Genomic DNA, 24,966 nt, shown 5'->3' with positions numbered 1-24,966 from the left:
CAGGTAGAATCTGTGTAAGATCTGAGAATTACTAATAGTATTATATCAGTGCTAATTTCCTGGTATAAATAATTGTATTTTTATTATTATCTAAGAAGTTAGCAATAGGAGAAGTGGGCATACAAGAAATTGGTATATTAGTATTATTTTGCAACTTTTTGTAGGTTATAACATACTTTAACTCAAAAGTAAATATAAAGTTGATACATTAAAACACTGGAGTGGAAGATGATTAGGTTTGACCTCAACCTTGCTTCATTTTATTACTGAAGAACAGATATTTTTTTAAGATCTATAAAAAAATAATGTAAAAAATAAATAAAATACATAATTTTTTTAAAATGGGGGACTTTTATGTAGGTAATGCTTCCATGAAAAGTTCCTCCAAAAAGTTGATAAATATATAACCCAAGGTTGACAAACATTCTTGCGTTGTCTTTTCTCAAAGACCATGACTTTGTATCTTAATTGTCTGTCCTGTGTTCTATTTCATTGCAGGTCTTCATGTTCTCAGCACAGGGAGCCAGACCATGAAAAGAGCAGCTGTTACTGCAATTGATATGCTGACAGTTTGTACATATCTTGATTTTGGTTTGATATGCAACCCAATCTGGAGGTGGAGTATGGAAGGGAAGGAGGTTTAGGTTCTCTAACACCATCTCTGAAAAGTATCTCCTGATGCACAGGGTGGCTCTTTGGATGTGATACTGACAATGCAAAATCCTGCCTCGCTGTTCATGGCAGATCGGACCAGGAGTTGAGGGGAGGAAAACTAAACTTCCATGGGTTAAAGTGAGATCAGACAGAGGCCACCATTCACTTCCCACATAACTTCAGAAGATAATAGATTGAGGAGGAGGCAGATCACTTACTAGAGCAGCAGATCTTTATATTGCAGCTTTGGCAGGCAGTTAATTTTCATATCATCAGACATAGATATTAAACCATAAATAGCTCCAAAATATGTAAAGTCACCTTGAATATTTTTGAGGATCTAATCTCTTGATTAACTGCTCCTGTGACACTTTAGTATTGATAATTGAGGACTTTCTTCTTCTAGAAAGCAACATTTAACTTTTAATTAATCAATAAACTTGTACTTCTTTAATTAGTAAGCATCTGCTTTTTTGAGAATTAAAGCTATTAAATAATATTCATCAGTGGTTCTCCAGTGAAATATCTTACCAACAGAATTAAGCCATAAGAACATTAAAAAAAATAATAAATCAGTAAAGAAAAATTAACTACCAACAACTAGAAAAGAAAAGAAAGTAATAATAAACACTTCAAACTTGGTAGGGCAATATTATCACTTAAAATCCAAGAAACTCTCCTCCTAAATGTGCTGTAGCTGGAATCCAAATAAACATTCTCGGTGCAGGTAAAATCACCCAAAATCAATATTCTGGCCTTTCTTAGGGTGTTGCTATTTTTGAATCCAGCATTTGATCTGTTTATTCAAAGTGTGCTGAACGGCAATAACTACAAATCAAAATCACTTTACTACCCACTCTGTCCTTAACCTGGTCCCAATCTAACCACTGTAATGTATGCCAAACATTATTTCTCTCCCCAAACTAATATTATTGAGATAAGAGATGCTCAGTTTCCCTGGGTTTGGGTTTCAGGACACACCCATGGGTTTCAAGCCACTCCCCGAGGCCTTGGGCAGTCCTTCTCCAGGCCCTCCCCTAGAAGAGAGCTACTGTTGCTTATTGGGCCTATTTTTGACACCAACAAGGGAGATTGATACCACAATGGGAAGACTTACGCAAATCCAGTATGCTCCATGCTCAGTAAAAGGAATTTACATTGGCTGATATGACCCCAGTGACCAAGCATGCTCAGTGGAAGGGAGTTTATCCTTTGAATGACCTTCCACTAGGGGTGCTAAAAAGCACAGAATATTGTTGAATATGTTCAGTGCATGACATAGAATTTGCCCATTGAACATGCCCTAAAAGTAAAACAACTGAGCATGTGCAAGACTGTGTTACATAACAGGAAACCACCCACTTAGATTCATGAATATGTATTAGACAGAAAAACTATAAAGGCTGAATCCTTGCAGAAGGTGGGTTTGTGGCTCACTTTCCTGGGGCCAACCTGCACTTCACTGGCTGAGGTGCTTATGTTTTCTTTTTGCATCAAATGTTTTCAGCAAGTGGTTTCTCTCTCTTTTGAGCCAGCCTGAACTCTACTAAATTTTAAAGTGTATATTTCTTACTTTTGTATTAAATTGGTGTGGGCTCTGCTCAGTCTCTGGAGCTAGGCAGCACTTTCTCTGTGAAATCTGTATCTCTTATTTGTCACATTAAACTTGTTCTCTTTCTACTATAACTCTGCTCTTGAATTCTTTCCTGTGGTGGAATCAGGAACCTGGTAAGAGGATGGAGTATGTTGAGGCCAGCTATCAGGCCTCCACAGACCCTTCCTCTGGCATGAATTTCACCAACTGTTACTGATTTATTAGAGATTGCAAGCATCGGCTACTAACTTTGGCAAGAAAATTCAACGTGGACCCTCCCCCCCCAAAAAAAAGCAGCACGAATTAATGCATCAGTTGCTAATCTGCTCTGTGTTGTTTTACCAATCGCTCATGGAAAGAACAGAAGGAGATTGGATATGTTTACAGAGCCCATGAAGAGCACTCCGTTCCTCCCTTCCTTAGCCACTTATAACTAGTAGCCAGTGCTTTCATCACCATGTCTGTGAGCACTCAAAATATCCCAACACTAGGCAATCCTTGGCTTAAAAAGGAAAAAAAAAGTAGTTTCTCACTTTGAATAGCTGTATTCTGAGTTTATATGCTACCATTAACTTTATTTGAATCTCCAAACAACTACTATATTTCCCCATAGGAATAAAAAGCTCCTGAGGTAGGCTATGGAAATCCAGTTAATCTAATTCTAATAATATCTAATTTTCTTCTCTAACAGCATCTATATAGGGAAAATGCATTCAGAAATACCTTGGAATGCCAGGAGCACAGGTCCTTACCAGATGTTCTGACTGGGACAGCTACTGGTGCTCACTTGCTGGGGCAGAAGTCATAGGAGAGTAGGGCTGGAGAAATGGGGAGAAATAGAAGTGCTTGGGGGAGGGAAAGATGCTGAGGACTTAATATTGGGCTGAAGGGTCAGAAAGAATCAGGCAGAAGACATATGAGAGTGACAGAAGGAATTGAGGGTTTGGGATGATGAATTAGGATGCAAAGAAAAAGAGAGGCAGGATCTGTCCTCCTTTCTCCCATCACTGCCTTTCTTTCTCCCCATCTACCTTCTGTCTCCTGTGCAGCTGATGCCTGCAAGGGATGAGCTGAGCAGGGAGAAGAACAGAATTTGCCAAATGTACTCTTTCTTTCTTCCTTTCCTGGCCACCAGCATTGAGGTAGGAAAGGGATAGTTTAGCATAGGGCTCAGCAAACTATAACCTGTGGGTCAAATCTGGACTGTAAATAGAGTATTACTGGATCACAACCACACCCATATGCCTGCATATTGTCTACAGTTGCTTTTGTGCTAAATGGCAAAGTTGAGTAGCTGGGGCAGAAGCCATATAGTCCACAAAACCAAAGACCTCTACTATCTGGCCCTTTGCAGAATAGTTTGCAAACTCCCAGTTTAGAACCACACTGGAGAATGGGTTTAGGTATGAAGTAAGAGCAGTCATGTCAAGGGAGAGAGCTTTTCCCTCCACTCCCCTGTTGGCTAACTCACCCCATCGTCACCGAGCATTTCCTACTTTTCCTGCTGTGGCTGCTGTGGCATTGGGATGATGTTACAGGAGGAGACCAGGACTCAGAGAAAAGAGAATTTTTCTAATCGGTGGTACAAAGTGCAGAACTCAGGACAGGGAATGAAGAGCAAGTGCCTGGGGCACCAGGAGGGAATGGAGAACCTCTAGCTAACCGAACAAAGCTACGGTCCCTACAAAAGGTCAAATAAAGACTCCATGAGACTCTTGTTGGCTCTCTTTTCTCCAGTTGTCTATGCTATATTCTTTTATGTATTGTCTGCTGTCTGGTGCTCTTTTTAATCCAGATGGAAATCTTATTTTCTTAACGAGGCAATAATTTCTTTATGTGCATGAACTTCACGTCTTTTATGTCTTCCAGGGTGTTTGACACAGTCTAGACACTTGTTGAGTAACAAGATCAAAAATGACTGATTGATGGATTAGGAGCAAAGCTAGCTATACATGCAGAGGCACTCAGAGACAAGAAAATATATGATTTAATTTAGCCAGGTCAGCACTCCTGAAAATTCTGAAAATTTGCTGATTAAGAAAGTACTATTTGTTGGTATATCTTCTCTTAAATTTTCCTGAATTTCAGAAAGTTATAACTGTAAAATAAACACATTAAAACAACTTTTTTTCTTATTTGCTTTAGGAAATTGCATTCTGAGAAGGCTGAAATTTTATCACTACTTTTTGTCTTTCAATTTGGGCTCTCCCTCGCACGCTTGTTAGGCCATCATCCATCATGCTCTGAGTGGTGACAGACTGAAGAAAAGACACCATGGAGGCATTCCGGAAGGAAAGAATGTTCAATTCCTCATCCCTAATGGCTCTCAAGAGCTTCAAAGAAATACTCACCAATAAGAGATTCCTTTTTTAGCATCATACTAACTGTGCTAACTTGGCTCACTTGCCATAAGTTGCCCTTAAGGGAAATTAGAATTTTGATTAATGCAATATTAACCCAGACCTAAATATAATAATAGTGACATAAAATTAAAAGCAATCCTTCTATTGAGATATTATCTAATTTAATCTTTGAAATCACTATGTATACCAGACATTATTAACCCTATTGGAAATTGAGTCTAGAAAGCAATTTGACCAAGGTTACATAGCTAATTAGCAAGGGAGTCAAGACTGGATGGAATTCTAGTCAGCCTAATTCCAAAACCAATTTCATATTGATTATCCTTTACTTTCCTTCCAGATTGGACAGTTATTTATTTACATATGCATAGAGTTTCTAAGCGTTATGCTAGATGCTGGGAAATCAGGAGTAGGAGAAACAGACATGAGTTTAAAATTTGGTTATCATGGAACTTATAAGTTGTTTTTATCACATCATTAATTAAAGAGTAGATATTAATCAACTAATCAGACAAATGCATAAATCAAACTTGCAACAAGTGCTATGAAGAAACAGGGTATCATAGGGAGATCTTAGCAGTTTGGGGGACAGAGAAGTTTCCCCTACTGAAGAGAACATTTTAAGATGAAGGGTGAGATCTGCAAAGGACCAGAGGTTGAAATTCTGGGAACTGAAAACAGACCAATATGGCTCAAGGGTGCACTGATGGAGGAAAGGACTTTTCTGGCCAGGAAAGGAGTGCAGACACTCAGGACTTTGCCAATCATGTAAAGGATTATGCATTTGTCCTAAGAAAAAAGGAAAATCATTAAAGGATTTTAAGCAAGCAAGTTATAGGTCATTTGATTTCCATACTTAGAACATTTGGGTTGCAGAGTAGAGAATGGAATGAAATGCTAGTTTGAACTATAGTGGTTGGTGGAGAAAAAGACAACTTAAGAATGCTGAGAAGGTAAATATTTCAGAACCTGGTGCTGGGCTGGAGATGAAGAGGGGAGAGATGTACAAGATGACTCCTAAACTCCTAGCATGCTTGAATTCACCGCTCCACTTGCACAACTATTTCCTCTACCATACAGACCCTCCCAAAATTGCCCTGGCAACTTGTGATTAATCTGTGTGTGTAGTTTCCTTAGTTCTTGAATACACACAAATGAATACTACACAACCACTTAACTCACTGAAAATTTTGAAATTTTCAGAAAAGTCAGTTGCTCACTGAAAATTTCTGTGTTAAGAGGATTTGGGAAGGTATAATGAAGAATAGTAAAACCAGGTAGGCGTCACTAGACAAAACACCAGCCTGCTTATGTCCATTTTAAAGGAAAAAAATATAACTGCTACTTGTATTCTGCTGCTATGTTTTCTTTGATTCACATTTTAGGTTGAGAATAAAGAAATTTTGTTTTTTTTGCTTCAACACAGTAAAATAAAAATAAGGTGGATAATTAATAGTGTCCTGTTTAACACTGAAATGTTTTAAATTAAATTTCAGAAGTGTTCTCATGAAATTTATCACAATTAAGCCTTAGAGTAAGAGGATAAGCACTGGACTGTTGTTACTAGAAACTGGTGACTGTATTTGTTAATGAGCATTTTTGTCTAATTTTTAGCAAAGAAACAATTATGAGGTAAAATAAACTCAATAAAAAATCATCCATTTTTTCAAATTTATTTTTATAAATATGTTCTGTCTAAATAATAGATTGGGCCTATACAGGTTTATCTAAGAATAAGATGTCAAGTCTCACAGTATCATATCCCACTTGTAAAGCACAAGCAGTGAAAAATACCAATTATTTGTAAAAACCTGATTAGAAAAAAAATCCCCATATCAATAAGGGAGAGACATCACAACAGTTTTGTAATTCTTTGCCTGAGTGGTGTCTTAAAAATTCATCCAGCTGCGAAAAAAATGTCAATTCGGACCATCTGCTTTTTGAAATGTCAGCATACATTTCACACACAAAAAAAACAACCCTGAGGAATAATCTGGAAATTCCAAAGGCCACGTCTGTAGATTTGACAACTTTTATTTAGAATAATTAATTAATACTGTCTATCTATTGTGCTAAAAAGAAATACATGTGTGCAACTAGAAACTATAATTAATTTCATTCTCTAACAATTGCTTGAAAACAACTTTTTACTACATCTAGCTTTACACATTTCAAAGTCAGAGCTTACTTAAAACTATGTACTATAAATAACTGTCTCACTCATTTGTATTGTTTATCCAGGATAAGCTTGAAACACATATGAAACACATATAAGCACATCTGCTGTGTGTACAAAACTTCTTTCCATTTTATACTCTTACAAAGTAATGTGTTTACAAAGAAATAGGGCATACATAGACACATGAGGTTGCCTTAAAAAGTTTGTCAAAAAATAGAACTGAGAGATAAAGTCAATCTTCCCAAAAACTTCTTAAAGCACCCTCCTACAAGTGTAACAGGTTGACAAACAGCCTTTAAAACTATTTTTTAACTGCATTTATCAAGGGAGGAGGTGCACTTTTGTGACATTCTTATATTAATTCATGTTGGTGCTCTTGTTATTTTGTAAGGACGCAAGACATTTTCACTTGTACATCCAGTAATGTTAACTGTATTTTAAGTTTCCAAAAAATGTTCTTTCCATTGACTTTCTTTTATATTGATATCTCTAAATGGCTCTGCATTTCATAGGCCCCAAATCAGCCTTGAACTGATAGTTTTTCTGCTAAGAAGGACAGTATAGGGGAACTAACAGGCATGAGCATAGGTAGACTTCATAATTTAAAAAAAAAAAAGAGCCATGGTCCCTCTGCCATTCATTCAGTCTAACACTTTTAGGAACTGAATAGCCTTGTATAACCTGCTTAGAAGTTTCATTAGTTAATTTTAATTGTATTTAAGTCAAGTTTCCATTTCTTGCATGTTTATACTTTTTTAAGGGTGAAGGGAGTAAATTAACTGAAGATGTGAAAGATCTCTCTGATGAGAACTTCAAGTAACTGTTGACAGAAATTAAAGAGGACATAAGAAGATGGAAAGATGTTCCATGCTCTTGGATTGGAAGAATTAACATTGTGAGATGTCCATACTACCCAAAGTGATCTATAGATTCAATGCAATCCCCTTCAAAATATCAATGACATTCTTCACAGAAATGGAAAAAAACAATCCTAACATTCACATGAAACAACAAAAGACCCCAAATAGCTAAAGCAATCCTGAGCAAAATAAATAAATAAATAAAGCTGGAGGCATAACATTGCCTGACTTCAAACTGTACTACAAAGCTATAGTAACCAAAACAGCATGGTAGTGGCATAAAAACAGACAGACCAATGGAACAGAATAGAGAACCCAGAAATCAGCCCATATGCCTATAGCCAATTGATCTTTGACAAAAGCAACAAGAACACACACTGGGGAAAAGACTGCCTCTTCGATAAATGGTGCTGGTAAAATTGGACATCCATGTGTAGAAGAACAAAACTAGACCCATACCTCTTGCCGTACACCAAAATCAACTCAAAATGGATTAAAGCATTAAATATAAGTCTTGAAACTACAAAAATCCTAAAAGAAAGCATAGGAGAAACACTTCTGGAAGTAGGACTGGGAATAGACTTTATGAATATGACCCCCAAAGCACAGGCAACAAAAGGAAAAATAAGCAAATGGGATTATTATATCAAACTAAAAAGCTCTGCACAGCAAAAGAAACAATTCACAGAGCAAAAAGACAACCAACAGAATGGGAGAAAATATTTGCAAAATACACATCCGAAAAAGGATTAATATCCAGAATATATGAGGAACTCAAACAACAGAAAAAAATAGGTAGCCCAATCTAAAAAAGGGGAAAGGAGCTGAATAGGCATTTCTCAAGGGAATATAAGGATAATCAACAGCCACATGAAAAAAATGCTCAACATCACTCAGAACCTGGGAAATGCAAGTCAAAACCACATTGATATATCCTTTCACTCCAGTTAGGCTGGCTAATGTCAAATAGACTGAGAATAACAAATGCAGGCAAAGATGCAGAGAAAGGGGAAGCCTCCTGCACTGTTGGTGTGACTGTAAAATGGTGCAGTCATTATGGAAAATGGTATGGAGTTTCGTCAAACAATTACAGATAGATCTATCATATGATCCAGCTATTCCACTGCTGGGTTTTACCCAGAGGAATGGAAATCATCATATCAAAGGGATACCTGTACTCCCATGTTTATTGCAGCACTATTTACAATAGCCAAGAGTTGGAACCAGCCTACATGCCCATCATCTGATGAATGGATAAGGAAAATGTGATATATTTATCCAATGGAATACTATTCTGCTATAAAAAAGAATGAACTACTACTATACACAGCAACGTGGGTGAACTTAGAGAAAATTATGTGAAGTGAAATTAGCTGAGCATAGAAAGAGAAGTACACCATGTTCTCACTTATATGTGGGAGCTAATAAAAATAAATAAACGAACAAATAAATAGGAAATAAAAAATCACAATAATTCCCTGAACTTGTTAAGAGAAGAGAATAGAACTGACGTTATCAGGTGGTGGGAAAGGGGGAGTGGTGGGAAAAGGGGGGAAGGGGAAAGGAGGAGTTGATAAAGGGCCACAAAAATCAATTACATTGTATAGTGATGAATAAAAAATAAGTTAAAGAACAAAAGGATGAAGGGATTTTAAGACCTCTCGTAGTAAAGCCAAGTGAAGAAACAATGAATGGAAAAGAAGCTAATCTACACTAAGCATCAATTACATGCCAGACAAAGATCTAGGCATGTCCACATATTGTCATAATGCTGCTTGTTCTTTCATGCACTATTTATTCACTCTATGCCTTTAGAAGGTATTTTCTTCAGGTATCTATGCCTTCCTGCTGCAATCATGTGCCTGAATAAAAGCTAAGTCTCTCAACAATGCCAGAGGTAGGCTTGATGGGACTAAAGGCAATACCCCTTAATAATATCCATTGGGTCAACAACTCGACTTAAGCCAATCAGTTCCTGACATTCCCCTGTTAAGTAGATTGGTTCTGGAAGAGGACTGTGACCCAATCCAAGCCAATGATACACGAGGGAAGATTTCTGAGGGCTCCTAGGAAAAATGCCCCCTCACGCTTAAATAGAGGGCACTGGGAAGATATGTCTCTCCTTCTTTGGATGTTAAGTTTGGGATTGTATAGGCACAGGAAGCCAGCAAATGAAGACAGCACCAAAGTCAAAAGGATTAAAAAAAAAAAAAAAATTAAGCAGACACTAAGTCTCGACTTCTGCATGGTAGAATAATTTCAGTAAGGTTTTAAATTACTTGCAGCAAAAGGCATCCCTTCAAATGCATTTATGTTATCTCATTTCATCTTATCAAATAGGAAGAATAGATATCATTCCTATTTTACTGATATTAAACTTAGCTAACACGTGTTGCGTATCAAGCACTATGTTAAATGTACTTTTTGTGTGTGGATTATCTCATTCAGCTCTGAAAACAACTCTCTGAGGTTGTATTATTATTCTCATCATTCTACAGATCATAAAGCTGATGGAAGATCAGGCAACTAACGTGTGAAAGAGTGAAGGTACGTTAAGGCTCCCCACCTCAGGTTTCCTCTGCAGCACCATTTTTTTTGGGCACAGAGATTTTTCAACCTGTTTTCACTGTTGTTCTTGTTCTTTTCCAGGGGAAACAAAAAATGAAAAATTGAAAAAGCCACTCCTGAAAAACAAGCCAAAGTAGAAGCCAACTGCTTGCTTTCACTTAGGTTCGGAGCCTTCCTTCCCTAACCCCAGATGTGGAGCTTCTTTTGTCTATGACCAACTTCTAAAAAAAGAGAAGGTGGAAAAGAGAGCTGGGATTTAGGGGGATGATTTCTTGTTAACCTGCAACTACCTGTCCAGCGACTTTCTACAGCAACAACATATTGAACAGACATACTGCTTACTGCCAATGCCTATGGCAAAACCACAGGCCAGATTAGAAATAAAACCACTAAATTCAAGGAAATCTGTCATATCATATCATGAAAACAAAACAACCAGTTAAGTACGAAATGGAGTTCGCTGTCCTCTGTTCACAAGGCATGCATTGAGGACTCAAGGTCTGGTCCCCCTGAGAGAAAGGTCCTTGGAAAAGGGTCAGCAAATGAGTTTTGATTTTGTTTTGCCTCCTAAATATAACTTGTTTTCTTGGTTCTTTCTTTTAACCAGTCTCCACCTGTTTTTATAATCAATTTGAGTAGCAATTCCCTTGGTTTATACAAAATTTTTTTTTTAACTTTCATTTCTCTATAGAAATATACTTTCCCCCCCTTAAATCATTCATTGTTAACAAAGGGAGAAAAACTTTGCTTTAAGAATCAATATAAGAAAGTAACTAGCACTCTCTATGTCTGTTTAGTAACCATGTCATTTATAACCCTTTTAACTATAATCATTTTGAGGGTAGGAACTACAGAGACTTCTTTGTTATTTCACAGGTGCCTACTGAAATTCAAAGCAATAAACAAATTCATTCCAAAATATATAGTAACGTATCATGGAATGAAATAAACGTGATGAATATCATTAATTATTGGCTGACTACATTTTTCTTGTTAGGAATGCTAATTCAAGCATTGTAGATACAATCATGGCTGTATGATTCATTATATCATTTTTTTCATCCATTAATTGAACAAGCGTTTATTGAGTCCCAACTGTGTGCCCAACTACACTAGGCTCCAGGGCTGCTGTATGAAGGGTCATCAACAATTTCATGGGAAGATTTGTATTATCTTTTAATTCTATTTTTCCATGATCTTTTTGAAATACTCGCATAAATGGTAAAGGGCTTGTTCTCTATCTTAGGGTTTTTAGGACAAAGAGAAGTAATCAAAAATTGCAAAATATTGTGATAAGTAAAATGAAAATTGCACTGTGAATTAATTTCCCATTTTAACCTGTCACTTTTACCCCTAAAACACATTATATCCTTAAGAGTTTTGACAATGAGGGAAAAGATAATCCAAGTCTCAAGTGATGAAATCTCTTGTGGCCGCTCATTGTTATGAGCTCCAGAGAGTGATGTACTTTCCTATTTAGAATTCACTCTCAAAATGATTATGACTTAGGGAAAACATGGAAATAAATGAAAGGTATTATTGCTGACAATAATGTGGGATTTTGCTTTGCTAGAGCCAGAGCATTTATTCTTGTCAAATAGGATTGCATTCAGCTTCCTAAATTTTCTCATGTAAAATGATGAATATTCATCTGTGAAATTTATGGAATTAATATATTTCAAATTTACCATTTCACCACAGTTTGTTGCTAGTTTGGCTTGGAGACAAAGTTGTCATCAGGTTTCCAGTCAAATTCATTCATATAAGCAAGAGACTAAACACTCACCTAGTTGCTACTACTTAATCAAAACAGCCTCCCCACTCCCTCAATAGATAATAAATGTCAAAAAAGAGAATAAAGCCTAGAGCTGTGTGCAGCCAAATTTCTCTCCACAATGCCACACTATCTACCAGCATAGTTAGTGGAGTTGACACTTTAATTCATTCTTGTGGTTGAAAATAAAAGAATTCCTTATGATATCTCAATAGGGAGTGGGAGAGTGCTATAAAGTTATTTTGTCAGGTGATAAGGGAGGAGGATTAGGGAGTGGGAGAGTGCTATAAAGTTATTTTGTCAGGTGATAAGGGAGGAGGATTTCATGGGAATACAAGGGCAGACTTTGAACACTCAGTTGCTAGTGGCATAAAGGAACTAGGACCCATGGCAGCCATGAGGTCAGGCTGACAGTTTTCTCAATCATGGGCTGAATGGTGTCTCAATCATGCTGCCTCTGCCTCTACTTTCATGTTTGTTCTAGCATACTCTTTCTGCAACTGTGCTGTTTTCTTTGCTCTTCTACTTTGTAGACTTTTTTCTAATCCTATGATTTCTGTTCACTCAGTATTTCCCAGTCAAAATCTCAGATGGAACATGACCCATCACGGTCTCTTTGACATCACCATCATCACATTCCTTGAGTTTGTACTAGACCATGTGTGGGCTGGCCTGTCCATAGAGCTTGCCTGGGAGATGGAAATGTGGACCCAAGTAGCAACAAACATCATTGGGTAAGAGCCACCCTTTCAATAGGAACTTTGGAATGACTTTCCTCTATCAAAGCTGTCGGAAGGTCCAACAATATTCTTGATGTGCTTCTGGTAGAGATAATGAAACATCCTCTCCTCCATATCTTTCCATACCAATTAAACTAGGTTTCTATACCTGTAAAGCAACAAGGTGAGGCTCTGTGACAAACAGAGATGTTCCAAGTGTGGAGATCAGAATGCACTAGAGGGTATTTATTCTAGGACATCTACTATAGCCTACCTAAGTCTATCATAGCCATAACTAATGCTATGGGTAAGCAATGTCTGTTCAACTTAATTTCAAATTAAGGTCAAAATCTACCTACTTTTGCGTCAGCTTTAGTCAAAGATTTGTCAACTAACATTTACAATGGGAAGAAGAGCACAGTTAAGAATGCCAGTTCTGGACTCAGACTGAATGGGCTTGGTCCCTGGCTTCACAATTTCTTGATGAATGAGCTTGGTGAGTTAATTTCTCTAAGATTCAGTCTCCTCATACATAAAATGGGTACAATAATAGTGCCTACCTTGTAGGATTTCTTGAGGACTAAATACAACAATCTATATGAAGAGTTAGGAGAAAGCATGAAAGGGAACTGTTCCTAGCGGTTATCAGTGCTCTATGTCAAGCTTCTTGCTAAGTGCTCCATTCCTGTAACTTCATTTTAAACATTATAACATCTCTACTGGGGAAGCGTTTTTACCTGTCTTTGACAGAGAAGGTGGAAGATCTGGGACTGGAATTAAACTTTTCACAGAAACTTCAAGTCCAATGATTTGTAACTTTATAAAAGCTTCCACTCAAATTCGAGATAAGAGCTTAAATCATGATTCCACACCAGGGAGGAAAAGGGAGCTGAGTTTTGGAATGAGCAAATGACTTTTTAAGGTTTCAAAATTATATTCCCACAGTGGTATTAACACTTGACAACCTTAACACTCTACAACCTTAAAACTCTTCTAAATTCAACATATGAGGAGTAATGGCAGTGCAAAGGCAGCCACAATGCAAAGTCTTGGACTGCATAAAAAGCATCTGCTTCCCCATAATGTCTCAATGAATCATTATGACAAATACAAATAAAGCCAATGCATCTCACTATATAGCTGATGCTGCTTTTCTGCTCACAAGGCACAGAAGTTAATTATTATGAACAGATGTGCTTAGATTGGACAAGAATTTATATGCCATGAAATTCAGCATGAACTGAAACAACACAATATGGTTGTTGTATTTGAATTTCTTGGGTGGTTGTTGAAAGGGATGCACTGCTTGCCATCCTAGAGTGTTCATTTGAAGGACCTGGAGAGCTGGATTTTCCTATCCCCAACTACTTTGTATACATTTCAGTCCACAAGACTCCACTCTACACATTCAGATTACCACATTGTCTCATTCCTACAGTGCCTGTGATTGGTTGGCTTGCTGTTGATGTGTCAGACTAATGAAGCAAGGATGATGGGTACCTCTCCCATCTGGGGTAGTCAGCTTTATTCAGTATCAGGATAAGGTATTCTCATCCCCTCTTCCGTAGGTGACCAGATAAGAGTATATGAATTTACTAGTATAAACACAACACTTCTACTATAGCTCAGAATGCACGTGCCTGATCTTCATATGCAAAGCACAAGGAATAGAAAATCAGTTATTAGATTAATTAATTAAAAAGATAATTATTTAGATTTATTCAGTTCAATAAATAAGTTAGTCACTATTTCAGTCCAGGGTATTCGAAGATAACTAAGAAAATTTTTCTGTTCTGTGCTGTACAGAATTTAACCTGTAAGAGACACGAAGCTCTAAACTACAGCATATATTCGCTGCTAAAATGGAAAGAATAAGTTTTATAAGGCTAATGAAGAAGAGAAGGATGATAAAAAATTCTATAATTTGGGGGTTAAATATGGGCCAACTTCCTTGTGACAATCTTCTATAGCTAATCTCATTTATCTCACAGCTACTTTACAGCACAGGTATTATTATTATTTTAAAGGTGAGAAAGTTGAGGCTTAATAAAATTAAATAACTTGTATAAGGCACACCTAATCTCAAAGTCAGAGAGCCTCCATGTAATTCCCAAGTGTATTTTCTACATTGCTCTTGGATGCTGGAGAAGGGAAGGAAAAATTCTGTCTTTTCTTGGGGAAAACTTCTCAGAAATACTGCCATCTGATCTGGGCTTTGAGGATGAGTCAGATTTTGCTAGACAAAGAATAATGGAAAAGGAATTCAAGGTAAAGAACTAGCTGGGCCAAAGCCAAGAACAGAAAGGAATTCATAATTTTTCTCTATCTGAACTCACTTCCTTTCCAGTCTACCTTTGTAAGTGCTTTTTAAATGGTTGGTAGACTCACGGTATAGGCTATGGGCAAGAAATATAATAAAATTTATTTTTCCATTTAAATATAAAAACCATGACTTTGGGCTTTGTGTACAGTTATGACCTAGGCTGGCTGGCTGGTTCAGTTGATGAGAGCGTGGTGCTGTTAACACCGAGGTCAAGGGTGTAGATCCTCTTACTGGCCAGCCACCAAAAAGAAAAACAACAGTTACAACCCTGACACTAATCCACATGTTGTGGTCATTTTCTACATGGCCCAAGTCAACAGAGAATAACACAATAGTAATAAGGCTTTATGAAAGACAAATTCTAGGTCTAATGTTATTTCCTTAATCAAAGATCAATAAATCTTACTGAAGGTGTATGATTTCAAAATAGTTATACTTTCCAATAGATTTGGATAATTCTTTTTAGAAAAAAAGAGTAAATATTTTCTTGGTCCAAGTACAGTACAGTAAAAAAATGTTTAGCAATGCTGTGCTGTGTAACAAAATACAATAATATATATTGTAAATATACACAGAATATATGAAATGAGCTACATAATTATTCTATCTTTACACATTTGTGAGATCATATGCTAAATATGGGTACTATGTCAAGAAAAAAAAGGAAGAGTCTATATGGAGGTCTATCAGTTAGGACTAGTATTCAACTGCTAGTTAGTGCTAACTAACCAAACGCTAACTATAGTGGCTTAAAAACACTAAATTCTCCTGCAATTTTATCCTCTCTTGTTAAACAAAGCCAGTGATGTGCTCTAAGGCTCCCCTAGGCTCTTTCTGTATTTTTGCTCTGTAATCCTTACTAGCATTCCTTCCATCTTCAAGGCCACAAGATGGCAGCTGGAACTCCAATGGTCTCATTCATGAGCCAAGTCAGAGTAAGAGAAGGGCAAGCTGAATCAACCCCATTAAAAGATATTTCCTGGGCCAGCTGGTCAGCTCAGTTGGATAGATCACTGTGTTATAACACCATGGTCAAGAGTTCAGAAGGGTACAGATTACCACACCAGCCAGCTGCCAATCGATAAATAAAAGACATTTCCCAGAATTCTTGCTTATAACTCATTTGCCAGTAATTCCTGCTTATAACTCATTTGCCAATGATTCCTGCATATAACTGATTTGCCACCTCTAGCTTAAACAAAATCTGAGAAAAAATGACTTTTTTAAGCTGGCTACCCCTAAAAAAGTCAAGTTTCTGTTATTTGGGAAACAGGAGAAAATTAAAATTGTGCAGGCAACTAGAAGCTGCCACCGCAGTGTCTAGATGAAAAATCCAAACAGATAAACACGTTGAGTAGATCTTATGAGAAAACAGGAGCAATAGCTATGACAGCATCTCTGCAGTGCTTCTCACTTCATAAAGTGCTTTTGTAGTCCACACACTCCTGAACATGAAGTGATTAAACAGCAGTAACCCAAATTAAAAGGGCTTGGGCAAGTAAACACAGTGACACAGAAAGTGTCACAACACTATTCACTAAGGAATTCCTAACAAGAACTAACTCCTTCTGCCAAGAGCATTTAAATTGTTCCTCTGTGGCCACAGCAGACAGTGCCAGGGGAACATAGTTGCTTTGTCCTCAGGTGAGGGTTACAGCTGCAGGTAGCATTGCAAAGCCATGTTCATTATCCTGCGAAGAAATCAGCACCCTGCAGAGCACACTGGAGGCAAGAAAAACCTTCCATAGAAACTAACAGTTAAACACCAGTTCCATAAGCTTTGAATAAGTGCATTGCGACATTGTAAACAGTGCTGTGAACAAGAGAAAAGCAGAACTACTGTCTCTCTGTAGATAGTAATAAGAGCCTGGCAGCTGGAGGTGGGCACCATGGTACGGATCACAGCAGGAGACATATGAGCACCTCAAGACATGGAAGCAGTGTAGTGCAGAAAACAGAACAGAACATTTCCAAAGCCACACAGGAGGTGTATTATTACAATTACCTTAGCGAGGAGGAGCCAGCTTTAGGACCCATCACTTCCTTCACAGAAATACACACACACAGTAAGTCATTTTAACCCCCCATTTTTTTTTTTTTTTTTTTTGGTCTTAAAAAGTCCCAAGTTGAAGAACTCTCTGTTCTTCATAGAGTCACAGAAAATATAGAGAAATAACTTGGAGAAGATATTATACTCTGAGTAAAGATTTTAGAGCCAGACACAGTGAGACAGGTAAGCAACTTCCATTACAAAATTCTGCTTAATAAGCCTTATTTCTAGATACACTACACATTACACCATTCCATTGTGATGCAATTTAATCTTCGGAACATTCCTTGAGAGAATTTTTTATTTCTGTTTTAGTGATGGGAAAACTGGAGAACAGAGAGGTTAGAAGGTTGAAACTAAAGTTACACAGCCATTAAGCATAGAGACAAAATTCAAACTCAGATAATTAGATTCCAAATCCCATGCTGTTTCTGCTGTAGAGAAATTTGAATAATGTCGTATGTGCCTTTCCAAAGTTACTGTTGCCCAATGTATACTCCCTTGTGTCCTCTGAATCAGCAGCTTGATTTCTTTTTGGGGTGGCCGGAGGGGACTACCTCTGTCCTCATGCTCAGTAGATAAATTTGAGATAAGCCTGTCCCCCACATTTCACTTCCTGGGGTGGGTACCAGACTTAGGCCTGGCCAATGAGAGTAATGGTGGTTAGTTCAAGAACATGACCCAGAATCAGGACAGTAAGTCTAATTCCTGGACTTTTGCCACAACCTTTGAAAAGGAACAGTTTTCGTTATCCTGTGGTTGTTAAACCTGAACCAAGATGTCCTTTGTCATGCATGGGGATGGCCAGAGGATAAAGCCAGCACATATGGAAGGATGACAAAGAAGGAAACCCAGGTCCCGATGACATCATTTCAGTCCCCAGTTTCAGTCAGGCTTAAAGCAAAATCTAGACCCTAGATTTTGTGAGATGGTAAGGTCCTTCTTTGTATACGTAGCCTAACTTGAGTTAGATTAGACATCTAAATAATTTAAGTTAGATTAGTTATATTGGAAACAATCCTGACTAATAAAGTTAGTTTACAGAAGATAAAAATGCAATGTAACTATATTACGGAATTAATACTGACTAATTTAGGACTCAACCAGAGAATAACTGCATCTAAACCAGCATCAATACTTTTCAGAGCCCAAGTGTTAGTAAAACTGTTTTATTTTTTAAAATATTTGGTATTTTTCCCCCCTCTGGAGATATCTGTGGATAAACTATAAGATCATTTGCTTAGAATGTTCTAGAGTCATTATGGTTTGTTTGTTTTTCCTTGACATCACTTGATTCTCTAAAATAGATAGTCTAGTTACCATATTTCATTAGGTGCCCCTATATGTTAGCTAATTGTAGAAAATATAGTCATACCATGTCATTATAAAGGTTTACGAGAAATAGCCTCATTATACAATATCAATTACCATTTGAGGACCTAGCATTCATAAAGAATATTCTATTTTAGTATCTGAAAGGACTTGATTGCTCAAAGAAGTCTTGAGAACATAAAAATTTTAAATCAGAAAACTAATATGTAGGATAGCTTTATTTTCTTGAGAAAAATGACACTGATCAATATTCCACAAAGATAAAAGAACAGAAAAAAAGTCAAGACATACAAAAAATTTACATCAACATCACCTGGGAAAAACTGTCAGTGGCACTCAGGGATCAGTTTTGTGAGTCCTGTGAATACGAATTACATATATAAATGATTTCAATTTGCGCCCTATATTCTACAGTTTTTCTCCCTATGGTGGTTTTACTTTTACTTTGAAATACAGATTATGTCACAACTGGCCAAGTTAGAGAATTAAACAGCCTTAATTATCCCGTGGGAGTAATAAATATATGCAATGTTAACAACAGTCTATGATTATAAATCTTACTTCTCTTTTTTTTTTTTGTCTTTTTGTGACCGGCCGCACCGCGCTCAGCCAGTGAGCGCACCGGCCATCCTTATATAGGATCCGAACCCGCGGCAGGAGCACTGCTGTGCTCCCAGCGCCGCACTCTCCCGAGTGCGCCATGGGGTCGGCCCAAATCTGACTTCTCTTACTAGCTCACTCTCTTGCCACCGTCCTCTACCAACACAAGCTATCATATCACAGGAACTTGATCACCATTTCTTCGCAGCAGTTAGTCTTTATTCAGATGATTCATTTGTATGAACCTAGGACTTCTTTCAATACTTTGGGAAATATTATAGGGAAAAATGGGGTGGGGGAGAGGGCAGTGAACCCATCAAAAAAACTGCTGGAGCAAATGCCTAAGAACTTTTCTTGGCTAAGTGTCAGAGATTATTTTTAGAGCAAAAATGAAGACTGTGGCATTCTGTTAAATCATTTAACCTTCACTGTGTCCTACAGCTTCTTAGTTTTAAGGATTCATTTGAAGCTACAATTTGTGGTAATTTTTTTCCCCACACATGCAGCCTAGGCAAAGACTATAACTTCTAACAGATCTGTGATAATATATACCTCTTTGCTATAATTGTCAATATATTTCCACCTGATTTATCCTGCTGAAGTAATATGTTTTACCCAAGTAATAATTCTGAGATGATATCAAGGACAATGGAATGCTCATAATACCAAGACTTAAAAGTCAAAATAAAAACTTAATAAAGAATTCACAAATTTACTTGGAAGAATAAATACATAAAATTCTGAAAATAAGTATATAATTGGAAAAAATGGTCCTACTGCATGTTAAAACACATTATCAACCTATATGAAAAAAAGAAAATAGGGTCCAGAAAGACTTCCTAACATGAGAAATTATGACAAATAGCTTTTCACATCACGGGGTGGTTGGGGAGAACTTGCCTGCTCTTTGGAAAACAAAACACTCTATCTGTACTTCAATTTTTTTCTCTAAATATATCCTAACTCAATACAATAATTAGATTTAAAAATTTAAAGGTAACAGAAGATGAAAGTATAGTTAGGCATTTTTCTAATCTTGAGATAGAGAGACTTCTGCAATTGGAAGCCAAAAAGTAAAAGCTGATAGATATGCTGCTGGAAAATGTTTTAGAATTAGTATATAAAGCCCTGAACCCTGTCTAATAATTTAAAAACAAAACACATAAATAAGTCCATAAACAAGGTTAATAGATAAATATCAAACTGGAAACATTTTTGCAAAATATGTGACAAATAAAGGCTTAATGTCCACAATATACCAAATAACTACAGGGAAAGACAAAAAGACAGACAGTATAAAAATAGACAATTTTGAGAGGCAACGTTTGAAAAGGAATAAAATTGACTAAGAAATACTAGCAATCAAAGAAATACAAGTATAAAATTATTATTCATCCATTCTGATTGATAAATATTAAAAATATTGACTAGACTTAGCATTAGCTAAAGGGGTCAAGAGTTCGGCACTATCCTATGTTGTTGTTGAGACAATGAAATGATAAGGTGTTTGGATGGCACTGTGGCAGCTGAGGTCTGCGTGAGGTTAGAAGAAGATGAGCCTGCAAAGAAGATCCAGGAGGAGTGTCCAGAAAGGGAGGAAAACCAGAAGAAAACATGTTAGAACCACAGGAGAATGGCTTGATTTGACCTACCAGATTATGAGCATGAAGATGATGAAATTTTTCCTCCCTTCCCACCTCCAGCCTCTTCAGATGGTGAAGGAGCTGATCCTGAAGAAGAGTCAGAGAGTGGAGCACCCGTCCCTTTACCGCCAAAGAGGACAAGTCAAAGGAGTATACCCATGCTGGATGCTCAGAGATTAATTTCAGAGAGAGGGCTTCCAGCCTTGAGGCATGTGTTTGATACAGCAAAATTCAAAGGTAAAGTCATGAGGCTGAAGACTTGAAGCTGCTAACCAGACACATGGAGCACTGCACACATAGGTTGTTCCCTAAGCTACAGTTGGAGGATTTTATTGACAGAGCTGAATACATGGGGGGAAAAAGGAACTTCAGACCTATTTTCAAATGAATTCAACTCAATCTCCCTATTTTACATGAAGGTTTTTGTTAGCAATAATGATGAAGTAAGGGAAACAATGGCCATGATGTAACTGCTACCTTATTAGATTCCTTTTTGACAAACTCATCTGAAAGTGAGAAGTTTGCTTCTGGGTCAAGTAGACCCTAACAGAAAAGTGATGTCAAAGAATTGAGAGTAATAAACAACTGGCCTTGGAAAGAAGGCAGGAGAAGCTACTGAGTAATAGTCAGACCCTAGGAAATGACATGTTAATAAACACACCCAGGGCACCAATAGTCCAAGAGGTTAATACTGATGAGGGTCAAAAGGAGTCACATGGATTAAACAAAGATGTTCTAGACAATCCACATAATGCTACTCTTGCCAATACTGTAAATGAAGAGGAGGAATTAAAATTAGAGAAAACACAACTGGACTAATCCTTTTAAAATGTACAGTAGTAACTTTATGCTTCATCCAGAAATGTTCCTGAGGTTAGACAGGCCACCACCAAGAGAAAATGTTTCTATTAACTCGCTATCCTGCAAGTTTGTGATTACTGCATATTTTCTTTTCTTTGAGTGGAAATTCTTAGGTAGTAAAACTTTTGCAGATTCCCATTTAAAATCTGGTATTTATTTTTAATTATGTCTGTTACTTATTAACTTTGGTTAAATCTACTTTTACTTTTTTGTGTTTAGTTTTATACAGATTTGACTTCATAAAATGATTAGTAATTAATAAGCAGCTTCTATTGCTAGTGTGTCATTGAACGTCTTGTTTTCACTAAATTTGACGATGTTTTAAGATGTAAATATATATTGAATATTAATGTCTATTTCTAAAACAGAAGTAAAAATAAAAGTTATCTTACAAACTGAAAAAAAAAAAAAGGATGCAGTGTTTCTAGAAGCCGATTCGGAAATATTTACTAAAAATTTTAAAGATACATGCTCTCTGACTCAGCAATTCCATTTGTAGAGATAGGGCCTAAAGTTAAAAGTGGACAAAGCTGTAGTTCAGAGCTGTTTCTAGTAGAGAAACAACCCATATCATTCAGTAAGAATTTGGTTACCACAACATAGAGCATTTATACCATCAGTAGCTTTGCATCAGTAATGGAAGGATTCTTAGAAATGTCTGAAATCCATTAGGAAGAAAACAAGCAAGTGTGTTTCTATGTATATATGTATAAAAAGATGTTTGGGAGGTTGTTCACTAAAATGGAAGTAAACAGTAGTTCTCTTAGACTGGTGAGATTTCAGGTAATTTTTATTATAAATTTTCTCACCAAATTCTGTGTAACAATGGGATTTTTTTCATAAGCATTAATATTTTTACAATCATGAATAAAGCAAATTGTATTTTGGAATCCAGAAAAACATTATATAAATATATAAAGCAATCAAAAAGATTGTTGCTTGTCTGATACTTATGACTTGATGACTACATGTTAATGTGTGCTAATGGGCAATTTAGGGACATGATACCAATATGTCAACTATTGGTAATGACTCTAAAGTCTAACATAAGTCTTCTTAAACGTGGCATGTTATACGTCATGGTACTTCATCATTTATAAAGCCCCTACAAAACTTCAAAGCATAGAATTGCTTCCACGAGTTCTCTTATTCTTTGATGAAAGAAGCCTGTGCAGAAAATAAGCTGGTACAGAACTTATCAGGAAGCTCACAGCCAATAAAAATCAGCACACACTGCTTGAAAATGCCTGCTCCTTTATTTCTGGAGACCTCTTCTGCCTGGAGTTCAAATAGAGCAGAGTCTTCGCCATCATCACTGGAATTGAGGCACAAGTTGTGTGTGGATGCTTATGCCTGCAGTGTTCTAGGGGCAGGCTGGAGCATCAGGAAGGGCTTAACTGAACATCTGGAGGGAAGGGTAACTGGAGGCCCTAATTCTTCCTTCTATTAGGGCCTCCAGTTACCCTTCCCTCCAGATGTCATCACACTTACTTATGAGATGAGACCACTGGAGAGATTGATAAAGAGCTCGTATGGTAGGAAATGGCTGCCCTATTTGCATTGCTACTTCCCAGAGGAATTCTTAGTTCCTGTCAAGTGGTAGCAGCTCCGGTGAGTGAACTCATAAGACTCCTATCATCTGGAAGAGTCTGCAGAGAGGGACACCCCTGCCGTTCAGCTTCTGGAGTTGTCTGACAGACAAAGGCACCAAAGTCAGGTATGATAAGTCCTAAAATAAATGCTAATCCTGCAATTTACTCTGAGAAGAATATAATTTATGCTTGTGCAACATAAATCCAATTTATGCCTAGCAGAGTCCAAATCACACAGAATAGAAAATGATATCAGTGGTGCATGACCATCGTTTTTCATCTTTCGGGAAAATATCTGTATGGTTTCCCAGGAATTGAAGCCTGACAGCATTTGTAGGGACACGTTTCACATTTGGCATTTGACATTCCCATTTCCACACTCCAATAAATAATGCTGCAATTTATCCAAAGCATTCTAAAGCATTTCTAATGTGTGTGTCTTCAGAAAGAAAATGAATATCACCCGTGGATTGGAGATGAAGTGGAAATTCATTTTAAGAGCCTCCTCTTATTCCTGGGTTGTTCAAGACATATTTCTAGAAAGTTTGGTGTCTTTTCTGTTCCTTTCCTGCCATGGCCACTGAATGCTCCCTCTAGTAGGGGAGGGATCTGGGAGTTACCCTGACAGGGTGTCCTGTGGTAGGATGGCAAAAAAGGAGCCTCTCACAGGTCTGCTGGTAGCACCAACATCAAAGGCATGAGTAAGACAAAAAGCCAACTCGAACACCTCTTCTATTAAGGGTCTGCATATGTTGTTAAACCTGAAAGAGTGTCAGACCCCAAAATAATTCTTTCCTTTTGAGTGATACACCTACTTCATAAAGCTGCTACAGAAACCCATTTTTCCAACTAGTCCTTCAATTACAAATATAAATGAACACCCAAGAATCCCAAGATATATGTGGCAAAGCAACAGCTTAACATAAAAAGGCCAACATGAACAAAGATAATGCAGATTGCAAAAGATAATTTAAAGTAATCCTGTTCTCAAAGATTTAAGAGGATCTGTATCAATTAAAAACATATTGTTATGTTTATTCTATCTATCTATCTATGTCTTTCCTTTATTTTTTTAAAAAAGAGAAAATCAGAAAATAAAAAGGATTAACCAGGATTTTAAAAAAATGTTAGAAATGGCTGAAAATTGTATCAGAGGTCTGGACAATAAAATAAAAACAAAGCCGTTTACATATTCAATGCAATTCCCATCAAAATACCAATGACATTCTTCACAGAAATAGAAAAAGCAATCCTAACATTCATATGGAACAACAAAAGACCCTGAATAGCCAAAGCAATCCTGAGCAAAAAAAGTAAAGCTGGAGGCACTAACTCATTCCCTGACTTCAAACTATATTATAAATCTGTAGTAACAAAAACAGCAATGGTACTGACATAAAAACAGACACGTGGACCAATGGAACAGAATAGATAACTCAGAAATCAACCCACGTATTAACAGCCAACTGATCTTTGACAAAGGCACCAAAAATATACACTGGGGGAAAGACTCCCTCTTCAATAAATGGTGCTGGAAAAACTGGATATCCTTTTGAAGAATGAAATTTGATCTGTACCTTTTACCATACACTAAAATCAACTCAAAATGGATTAGAGACCTAAATATAAGACCTGACACTTTAAAACTTCTAGAAAAAAACATAGGGGAAATGTTCCAGGATTTAGGACTGGGTAATGACTTTATGAATAACACCCCCAAAGCCCAGGCAACAAAAGAAAAAATAAACAAATGGAATTATATCAAACTAAAAAGCTTCTGCACAGCAAAGGAAACAATCAACAGAGTGAAAAGCCATCCTACAGAATAGGAGAAAATACTTGCAAAATATGCAT

General features: G+C 37.0%; 1 protein-coding gene and 1 pseudogene across 1 annotated transcript in view; one reads left to right on the top strand and one right to left on the bottom strand.

Annotated features, from left to right (window-relative positions):
• The window catches only part of THSD7B (thrombospondin type 1 domain containing 7B), a 691,892-nt gene that overhangs the window by 291,205 nt on the left and 375,721 nt on the right, over window positions 1–24,966 (bottom strand). The gene's annotated exons all lie outside the window — the stretch shown is intronic.
• Window positions 20,631–21,478, top strand: LOC134370789 (TIMELESS-interacting protein-like; annotated as a pseudogene).

This window comes from Cynocephalus volans, chromosome 1, assembly GCF_027409185.1.
Source record: "Cynocephalus volans isolate mCynVol1 chromosome 1, mCynVol1.pri, whole genome shotgun sequence".
NCBI lineage: Eukaryota > Metazoa > Chordata > Mammalia > Dermoptera > Cynocephalidae > Cynocephalus > Cynocephalus volans.
Note: the sequence above shows the minus strand (reverse complement) of the source record. Positions and strands in the feature narration are given on the sequence as shown.